Raw genomic sequence first — 11,490 nt, forward strand, 5'->3', positions numbered from 1 at the left:
ACATAATATATGAATGAGAGTTAGAATGAGAGTCCTGTGTGCGCTGCAAAGTGTGTGTTTACTATGACAAAGATAACAGGTGGTGGTCATTTGTGGTTTGTTTGTGCGTGTGAAGAGAGTGAACAGGAAAGATGGCAAGGCGAAGGTGACGGGGATTTTCACTTCAAAGGGAGGCAGCAGAACAGCACAGATTAAAGCACACCAGGAATCAAAGACCCTCAGGTGGTCGGCAACACACAGGTGTCCCCCATATGCCTCTGTGTATTCATATGTGTGTTGTAGAAAAGAGGAGCCCATCTATTTTTGCCTCTTATCTGTCATGACAACTCACTCGCTTCCCACTCTCTCTGGTTTTTATTGTGATTCTGGACGTTCTAAAATGGAGGTGTGCAAAGACGAAGGATCTCTCCCACAGACGAGAGCAGCACTTTCTGTGTTTGACCTCGGAGACATCCACAGACAATGCAACATTTGAGAAAAGCTTTGCTGTGTGAAGCATCTTTTTTAGTGCACATAAGTGCTTTCTGACTATATAAGCAGACAGTATTTGCAATGGGCCCACTGGGACATCCAACCTCTGCCTTTGCCTCTGTCCCCGTCTCTGCATTTTACCCACCCTAGTACACCCACAGAACCAAGAATTAGCTTTAGCAATTAGCACTTAGTATACATTAGTAACAGTAGGCTGCCATTGAAGGTTCTCGGGGACCAAATCCGGATCATTATAGTCAGGGACGGGAATTGATGAGAATTTAATGATTCTGATTCCATCATCGATTTTGCTTATCATTCCAATTCCTCATTGATTCTCTTATTGATTTTCGTTAGGTGAGGGAATAAAATAGTACAAAGGGGTTTGTTTGCATTAACTGTCTTTTTTATTTCCATCTCCACACAGAAAATATGCACAAATAATAATAATAATAATAATAATAATAATAATAATAATAATAATAATAATAATAACAATAATAATAATAATAAAAAATGACGCCTGGCCAGGGCCACACCATAAGACAGTAGAAAGTGAAACACTTTACTAATTCCTCTATGTCTCCTGCTGTTGTGCGCCTCATTTTCCCTTTCCCTGCCTTAAGAAACTTTTATGTGGGGGGGCAGGATGTTTGTTGCCCCCCTCCTAGAGCAAGGCCCAGATGGCGCTCTGGTGTTTGCTCTGCCGTTAGATTCACAAGCGTCGCTAAGTAGCGTATCAAACACATGATATTCCTACAAATTAATTTCATGCTGTGTGGACAAATGTTTGAACATATTGGAGGGATTTCCCCCCTTTTGAAGAAATGGATGCTTTGCAAGTGTTACAGGTGGCCCTGGTGTCGTCTTTTTGCGTGAAATATAGCCATACTTTAGAGCGTTTCTGCCTTGATGCCATGTTGGTGTGACATCATCATGCATGTGCAACGAAGGCGGAATCGCTAAGCAGAATCATTAAGCAGGCAGGCAAACGACTCCAAGGAACTGAGCTACTGGGAACCAGTTCTCAAAAAGAACCGGTTCTCTATTCCCATCCCTGTCAAGGACAGTGACAGGAGAATTACCCTATATGTGCCTGTCTTTAATGGCAGCAGAGAGTAGAGGAAACAGGTAAACTCAACATAAAGAATTAAATCCAGCCCCTTTTTGCTGTGAGGCAAAAGTACAAACCACTATGCCACCGCACCTCTAAAGGATTTAGCTTTTCTTCAGTTAGTTACAAGGAAATATTACAGATATCTGGCAGACATTTTTTTAAAAATTATTTTCCCCCAATCTTTCAAAGATTTGTGATATAATATAGTAGTCTCATGTAGCCAAAATCTTGTTAGCACTGTACCAATTATGTAGATTAGTAGCATCCTCCATTAGGGGGTAAAAGTTATGTAGACTGGTTAGCTAGTTCTTGGGTGGTGCTATGAGCATAATGTGACTGAATTTGTAAAATGTTGTGAGCATAGACTCGTCATAGCTATTGGAGGGAGGAACCATGACATCACCCACTGGTTTTAGCCATTGCCATGTTGGCTTTTTGGAGTGACACATGACCATATTTGGATAAAAGGGGCAGAGCTAAGTAAGCCAAAGCTAAACCCTACCTTACTGATGTGGTAAAATGGTAAAGTTCATCAAATGTAACAAACTTGTTTTAGTCTTTGTAGAGTCAGGAAATATGTGTTCTATTAAACAAACAGATATTGTGAATGTTTGACTTATCAGTTAAATGGACTGTCATAAAAAACCTTCTATCTGACCTGAGAGCTGATTAATTAGTAGCGCAGCACCATGGCAAAATCCTTGCCACCACACCAAACATTTCATACAAAAAAATTATCACCGTCACATTAGACTTATTATACATATGTATAATATGTAATAGTCCAGGACAAACGCCCTGCCCCCTCAAAAGAAAGTTTGTGAAGCTTCAGGAGGCAGGGAAAAGATAAATGAGCATGAAGTTTCACTTTCACTTCAGCCGGGGGAGGGGGGGGCAGACTGCACTGCCCCATACCCCCATAGTATTATAAGAAGAAACCGACGCACGCGCACAGGTACTGACCAAAACGCGTGCGTGTGCACCCCCCTTCCAGCCAAACTGCGCATGTGTGGCCATCCCCCCCTCCACACACACACACACACACACACACACACACACACACACACACACACTGAACGAAAAGCAAGCACGTGCCCCCCCCCATTCCACCGCCACACCAACAGATCAATTCCACAGGAAACACTGACTACAGTTATATTATAACTTTAATGACCCTTGCATTGGCTTGATTTTGGAGCTGAGGTCCTTACCCTTCATCAGGAGAGACATTGTTTTATGGAACATCTGCACACCAGGAAACGCATCATTGTATAAAAATCCCAATAAAACAAAACAGCACATAAAAGACTTGTTGTCAAAACTTGCCATTTTCAGGGTGTAGTTACACCTATGAGCATGTTGTTCTTTCACTTGGTGAGGGGGATGTTCAGAGTGATAATGTAGGAGAAGGAAGTAAGGAGGGAGATAATCCTGAAATATTCACCCTTATTCCAACAGAGTTTTCAGACAAGTAATTTAACTCCAAGAACAGTTTCATACAGCTCTGTAAAAGTACTGCAGTGAAGTGTTTCCATAGCCTTGAGAGTATTGTGGTTAGTTCACAGCAGGCAGCACATAAACAAACTAAATATTATGTCTAAGAAAAAATAATGCATGGAAAATGAACAATGAATGTGAAAATACTGGAAAATTGAGGGCATTTCAGCATCAGTTTAAGCACAATGAAATCTGTACTCAGATTCAGAATATACCATAAACTAATATATATGGTGCTGGGTTTTTGTTAAAGGTTATAAAAGGTGAAAGGTTAACTCACTTTATTATCTGTGTGGGTAAGTTCAGTCTCTGCATTTTACCCATCCTGATACACACACTTTACCTAGCATTAGCATTAGTACATTTTTCAGCACATTTTTGTGTTTGTGAGAGGGTAAAAATATCAAGCAACACTACCACGTTAATGAAATCATTCTGTCACAAATCTTTTATACATTTACCTTATGAAAATATCCAGACTCGTAGTATAACTTTGCCCTATTAGCTTATGTTTGCATAAATTATGGTCAGCCAGCTAGCATGCTAATTAGCATTAATATGTGATTAGTGAGGGCGACATGGTGCACTGTTTCCTCTCAGCAAGAAAGTCCTGGGTTCAATTCCAGCCAGGGTCCTTTCTGTGTGAAGTTTGCATGTTCTCTCCATGTTTGCGTGGGTTCTCTGATACTTTAACTGGTCAACCTAAAATTGCCCATAGGTGTGAATGTGAGAATGATTGGTTGTTTGTCTCTATGTCAACCCTGTCATCATCCAGGGTGTACCCCGCCTTCACCCATAGGTCACTGGAATAGGATCCAACACCCCCTGACCCTAGTGAGGATAAAGCAGGTTCAGAGGATGAATGAATGAATGAATTAGTGAAATTATTTGGCAATATTTAACATCATTTTATAAGACAATCCACAGACCAAAGGATGACGCTGCAGTGGCCATGTCCACGGTGTCCAAGGAGGCTATGATTTAAGGAGAAAGTTCAATTTAAAGATTCATAAAGTACACACTACGTCAAGAAAAGAAAAGTTACTGTATCACCATCTGTGGAGTAAAATTGTGGAACAAATTATGTGTGGAGATAAAACAAAAATCAAACACAATTCAGTTTTAAAAAATGATATAATTCTTGAGAGGTACAGTATTTAATAATGACAATGAGGCCTGTTTGTTTATGGATGATGTACTGATAAATCTGCTGTAATTATTGAAGAAAATGATTGAATTGTTGAGTCTGTTTGTATGACTGTACTGCCATGATCATATTGTTGTGTGTAATTCAGTTACTGCATTATGGATTTGTTGTGGTTCGATGCCAAAATTAGGAAAATAGAATTGTTTGATTCTTGTATCAAGTTAGTGATAAAGGTGTAAAAGCACAGAGGTAGGATTAAATAAGTTGATACTTCTTCCTACTCCTTTTCGACCATGCAACATTCAGACTTGTATGTGCTTGAAGATAGATTCTGTCCATTTAAATGTTTTATTTTGTTTATTTTGTTTTGTTTTATTTTGTTTCTTTGCATGTTCTAAATAAATAAATAAAGGTGTACACCATGGAAGTCAAACTCATTTTAGTTCAGGGGCCACATACAGTCCAAAGTGATCTCAAGTGAGTTGGACCAATATAATAATAACCTTTAAATAATGACAACTCCAAACTTTCCTCTATGTTCTAGTGAAAAAAACTTAACTTACACTAAAATGTTTTACATTTACAAACCATCCTTTCACAAAAAAAGTGAATAACCTGAACATCCATGAACAACCTTTAAGTTTCATAAGAAAATGAAGAGCCATTATATCAATATTGTGCCTCAGCTTATGATTTGCACATGTGTATTCTAACTTATAGATCACAGTGGATTTACAAATACACAAAACATTTAATAACAGGTATCTGGAACTGACAAATATTGCAATTTAACTTCATGATCAAAGCAACTTGTCAAGACACAGTGACACTCTTGTCTTGTCAGTCATTGTCCTTTGTGTAATTTTTGCACTTTGTTGAACCTTATCCCGTGGGCCAAAGTGCACCCCCTGGAGAGCCAAATCTGGCCCACAGACCGTATGTTTGACGCCCCTGGTTCAGGCATGTCCCACCATAAACATGTCAAATTAGAGTTTTTTGGGGGTTTTTAAAACATACATAAAAGCCTCTTTGTGCAGAGAACTTCTCCCCCTTAGACCAGGTGAGTAATGCCCAAAAAGTAATTTAATGGCAAGAGGAAGATGGAAGCCAAAAATGTGTGAACACTGGACAAAAAGTAGGTGCAGAGAGGGAGAAAATATGACAGGGGTGTGATGAGAGGAGGATAAATACAATGAATGGAAAAGGAAAATGAGAGGTACAGTCTGTGTGTGTCCTCAAAGAACACTTTTGAACACACTGGCTCCTGACAGAGCTGACAGAACCAATGCTTCAACATGTGAATATGTTTTCACACCAGGGTGAGAGGAAGAAGGAGGAGAGACCTCAGGAACACATGAGGATGTTTACCTACAGATTTCAGAGTAAGACACTCTGGGTTCTTTATTATCTCTACTTTGTCTTTCTCTTCACCTTCATATTCCCATTTCTTTTCTACCTTTGTGTATGCCCCCCTCCCCCCCAATACCATATCTACCTTTGTTTCCCACAGATAGTAGTGTAGAGACAGCTATTTGATCAAAGTTATTTGCCCAGAGCATGCTTGGAAAACAGTGAGTTGTATCTTCAGATGTCAGTGATAAAAACTTTTAGGATGAGTTATTGTGTATTAATGATAAACTAAGAGGCAATAAAGTCTAAAAAAAATCTGCAAAAAATCTGCTAATTTATCAGCAAATGTTCTGCATAATCAGCAATTGTTCTAGCGTTAGCTAGTTTTCAGTGCAATAATAAATTATTAACAAATACGTATTCAAATATACAACTAACGTAGCATAAAAGCTATAACAGCTTCTCTTGCCTTATGCACCATTTTTCCTCCTCTGTTTCCCTCAGCTAAGCAAAGAGCAAGTACCTCTGGAATAGAAATGACAGTAAATGAGCATAAAGCCCCGTACGGTCCGCCATGTTGGTTTGTTTACATCTAATTACCACAATTCCTTGCACTCAGGCAGTTTGGTGTGACTTTTCTGGAACGCTACAAAGTCATGAGTCGTGGTTTGAAGTCATGACTTATGGGCTCAAACCTGCCTGGAACACAGCATGTTCCATTTGTTTCAGGTGTTTTAGATCTTTTTCCCATATATTTCTGAGGTCCAACACAGATTTCACACAAGCTCATACGTATATGTGAGTCTTTTTAATCCTCACCTTCGACCTTGATCATTTTATCACATTAAAGCTGCAGAATTCCATAGTTTGTTTTAGCATCATTGGGAAAATTCCATTCCACTATTATTATATTGCATGAGGCTTCTGTATCTACTGTATACCTGTGTATTCAGGCTGTAGAAAATCTACCCCATTACATAGATTTTAGTTTTTTCACAGGCGTTTTCATATGGGCAGGACGATTAAATAAGGGACTGTTGGCTGTAATCACAGATTGTTGATCAACCAGACACTTATATTTCATGTTTTTGATTTGGAATGAGTGGAGAGAGCTACAGGAGAAAGATGTGGATTTTCACATTCGGATGTTTTTTACCTCATGGTTTCAACTCCTGTAGTTTAAAATTATTGTAATAGTTATAGGAAGAACAGTTGTACCCACATTATGGATGGATGGATGGATGGATGGATGGATGGATGGATGGATGGATGGATGGATGGATAGATAGATAGATAGATAGATAGATAGATAGATAGATAGATAGATAGATAGATAGATAGATAGATAGATAGATAGATAGATAGATAGATAGATAGATAGATAGATAGATAGATAGATAGATAGATAGATAGATAGATAGATAGATAGATAGATGAGGAAGCCACTGTACGACTGTTGACATTTACTTTTTATTTCACCCAATAAGTGAAGTGTGTAAAAGTAGCATTAGGGAGTGGGAGAAGTAGGGCGTACAAGTGTACACACACACACACACACACACACACACACACACTGAAGTGCTTCCTATACCCAGTGCAGAGTGGTTACCATTGCAGACAGCCATTAGAGTCGTTCCCTCCCAGTAGAGAGCACCCGGCGTGGGCCACAAGGCCGAAGCTCTCAACCCCCCTCATTGCCGGTCACACACCCACTCACCACTCCACTGCAGGGGAACAGTGTGAGAACTCCATTTACCGCCTCAACTGCTAAAGTAGTATCATGCAGTCCTAAAAGTGCCATAACCACACTCACAAGGAGCTGGTATTTGTTTCTCCTCTCCCTTATCTTGTCAGTCTTCCAAGTGTGTATCACGCACATGGGCAAACACACACCAAAACACACACACACACACACACACAAATACATTTACACATGCTGACAAGTGTCTGCGCCAGTACAGGTTACCATAGCAACACGGTCAGCAGCATTCTTGCTCTTTGGCTTTGCCGTGCATGACAGCAAGGCTAGTGAGCATTTGGAGTACACACAAACACACACGTGCACAGACCACCTCCAGAGGATTACACTCACACACCTATGCAATGACAGACTCACATGTTCAGTGTGTGTGCTTTACTTCACACAAATCTAAACATACATGAAGTGTGATATTTATGGATAGGAGATGTTCGACAGTGTGACTTTCATTCATGTGTCTCTGATGCTCTTGGAGGTGATTTGCACAAAAACATTGCCATTGATAAATACTGCCATCTACAGCACAGACAAAACCAGTGCAGCTGCAGCTATAATGACGTAATGTCATGTATTATGGGATAGATTGCCTTTATGATTATGAATATGATGGATTTCTGCTATAACCTCCGGGTGTAATTAATCCATACTGTTAATATATTTACTCTGCCTCAGTTTGAACAAATGCAAAGCAAATAAAACAACAATAAATAGAAAATTAAATTAAATTAAATTAAATTAAATTAAATTAAATTAAATTAAATTAAATACAGACCCCTGCCCTTTTATCGGACTTTTTGGTGTACCATTAGAAGATCTCCTTCTACAAAGGTCACTATTAAATAGTATAGCCTACTCCTCCCTTTTAGCGCAGCGACTCATTCTTTTAAATTGGAAGAATGACAACCCCCCCCCTCTTTTTTTGGCAGATGAATGTGTGATGTCATGTTTTTTCCTTAAAATTGAAAAGATCAGATACACATTGAATGGATCAATGGAGAAGTTTAATGTGGTATGGCATCCTTTTATTTCTTATGTAGAACAGCTAACAATGCACCTTGACTCTGGATAATGTTTACTGTGTACAGAGTGATTGGGTAATAACTTAGTGGAACTCTTTAATTTTTATTTTATTTTATTTTATTTTTTAAAATTATTATTTATTTATTTATTTATTTTTATTTTATTTTTTGTGGTGTCTTATACCTCTGTTATATGTCTCAGTGTTTATCTACTTTTTGTATGTTTGAAAGACTGAAAATGAATAAAAATACACTGATCAAAAAAATAAATAAATAAAATACAAAGCAGGTGATTTCAGGACCACGGTCAGTGTCAGACAAAACATGCTGTAATGTTTAACTGTGGCCACTAGAGGGAGATATGTAACCATGTTAGCAGTACTTCCACCACCATCAACTCTTCTAATAGCATGTATGATAGAAGATCAGATATAGACTAATAGACTAATTAAAGGTCAACCATCTGCATGCATAGATAAACTGTACTTTGTAAATGATTTGCACAAATTTATATTTTTGCTACTTTTTCTGACTTTGGTTAATGTACTTTAGAAATTATTGGACTACTTTTATATTTGCCTTTTAATATTTTATGGCATATTATTGACTTTTACTCTTTGCTTTAGTCACATAATTTTCGCAATTTATATACGCTTCTAAATAGTATATCCTGCCATCTTTTGCAACATGTAATTAATTGTTTTAGTTACATCATTTCTGTATCTATCCAGGGGCCACATGCAGTCCAATGTGATCTGAAGTGGCCAGACGAGTAAAATAATAAGTGAAAAAAGTAAAACTATATTATTATTAAAATTGCACTTACTTCTATTAAGATATTTCAAGTTCATATTTTTTCAGGTTAGTCATATTTTTGTGAAAGGATAGTTTTTAAATGTGAATATTTTCATGTAATGTCACTTTTTTAACCTGAAACAAAGAGAAAATTTTGAATTTGTCATTATTTAGAGGTTATTATGATAGTATTTTACTGGTTCGGCCCACTTGAAATCAAATTGTGCCGTGTGCAGCCCCTGAAGTAAAATGATTTTGACACCCTTGACTGTTAATGTCCTCAGTGTAACTTACACAAATTCACCCCACAAACCAGATTGGACACTTTGGTGGGCCAATTTTGGCCCATGGGCCATATGTTTGACATATGGCCACATGTTTGATTAAGTATAAAACTTTTGTAAGGTTGAAAAGAAAACATGAAAATGTCAATAAAAACATCCAAAGTGGACTTTAAGGAAAGAAAACATTCCTACTGATACTAATATTCACTTTTTTTCTTTTTTTCCTACTGGTGGTGCTGGACAGTATATCTGTATTTAACATTCCTGAAGTAAAACTGTATTAACCCTTAATAGGGCACTCATGGAAATACTCTGAAATTCAAAATTTCAACCTTAGTGTGTTATTGGACATCGTCATCTACCTCCTCTTGCCATAAAACACCTGAGCAGCACTTGCTAAAAAGTAAACACATGCAATAAAACAACTGTTATAAGGTAATAAACTGACAAAAATCACTCATATTCACTATTTACAGCTTGTAAAATGTCCATAAAATCCCTCTGAATCACTGTATAGTGTTTCTAAAAACCAACATGTTTCTGGACCTGGGATAAAGGGTCTTTAATTTTTTTTGTAATGTTTAATGATGAAGTGTAAGTCTGATGGAAAACACCAAAAGTAGTGTCAAAGATGTTTATTTACTCATAATATACAGTAGACTCAACCCCCTATTTGGGGAGTTCTTTAAAGTAAAAAAAATATATAATAAAATCCAAATACATTAGTAAAGAAAAGGCAAAACTGCATCATGGGAGACAAAGTTTCAATGTTGAGGCCAAAGGGGTTGATTGGCTGAAAATCTAAAGACACAAGTGATGCTACCCTGAAACCGAACAGTACATCAAAAATGTAAGTGAACTGTTGAAACTATCTTTTTTTAGATGTAACATCCATCGAGGAACCGACAGTTCTATCTGATGGTGCTACAAAGTGCTAAAGGGAAGAATTAATGATATATTGTAAAGCTGCTTATTACATAAAATAATCTGAAATAAACTGCATAGATTCAACAAAGTATTCCAGAATGGAGACGATTATTTAACCACCACCTGCACCATTCACTGCTCAAGGGCACTGAATTATTTCACCTTTTGATGCCTTTCCAAGTGTTTTTATGGAGCCATTACAGAGACATTAGCGTTAATGCAAACTCTACTCTTTGGGTGAAAATACTGCAAATGATATAAAGCAACATCTGTGAGTTTTTGCTCCATTAGGCAATATTTTCAAAGCATACGACGTGTTGGTGGTTCTGGTTGTGGGCCAATTTATCACACAGAGTGAGTGGGCTTTTCTGTTCAAAAGCTGGAGGCTGAAGTCGAGACATTAGTAAAAACTGAGTTTGTTTTCATTGTATTCTTTGTGATGCTTATTTTTTTCTGCAGTTAGACAGTGTGGATATGTGAGCACAGATCACTGCAGGACTTGGCACCGTGCAAAGAGATAAAATCTTTTAATCTAGATTCTACTGAGGAAGCAAGACGATAAAGCTCTTATGTGTGATTTGTGACAGTCTTCATAAATATGTTCGTCATATGTTGGGTGTTTTTCTCTTAACAGAATAGCTGCTTGTGTGACATGCATTACATTTTTCTGGTGTTAGGACAGGAAGTGCAGTATAAAAGTATTCTGAGGTGCAGTTTTGTGTTTTGTCTCCATCTCCTTTCATAAAAGTGCATATAGAGTTTGAACATTTGTAATGAGTGATAACAAACTGCCACTAGATTTAAAAACTGCATATTTCAAATCCTTTTTTTAAGAAAATGAGGTAGTAAATGCATATAAAGGAGTGACATTTTGTTTTTTTTAAATGGAATTATGCATTTTAAAACATTTCCCTGTGGTCTACGTAAACTGTAAATGCTATGCTTGGGTCTGAATTCTTCATTAATTCAACTCCACAGGTCCATCTTCAACCCTATTTCTGAGTAATGACACCAGAAAGGTCATTTTGAGCACTGGCCCTTTAAATGCAAATGACCCCACCCCTTCCAGGTTGTTGACTGTGCTGCTCTGTCCCATTCAGCCACTTGTGTTCGTTAATACAACC

Source organism: Sphaeramia orbicularis, chromosome 11 (genome assembly GCF_902148855.1).
Source record: "Sphaeramia orbicularis chromosome 11, fSphaOr1.1, whole genome shotgun sequence".
Taxonomy (NCBI): Eukaryota; Metazoa; Chordata; class Actinopteri; order Kurtiformes; family Apogonidae; genus Sphaeramia; species Sphaeramia orbicularis.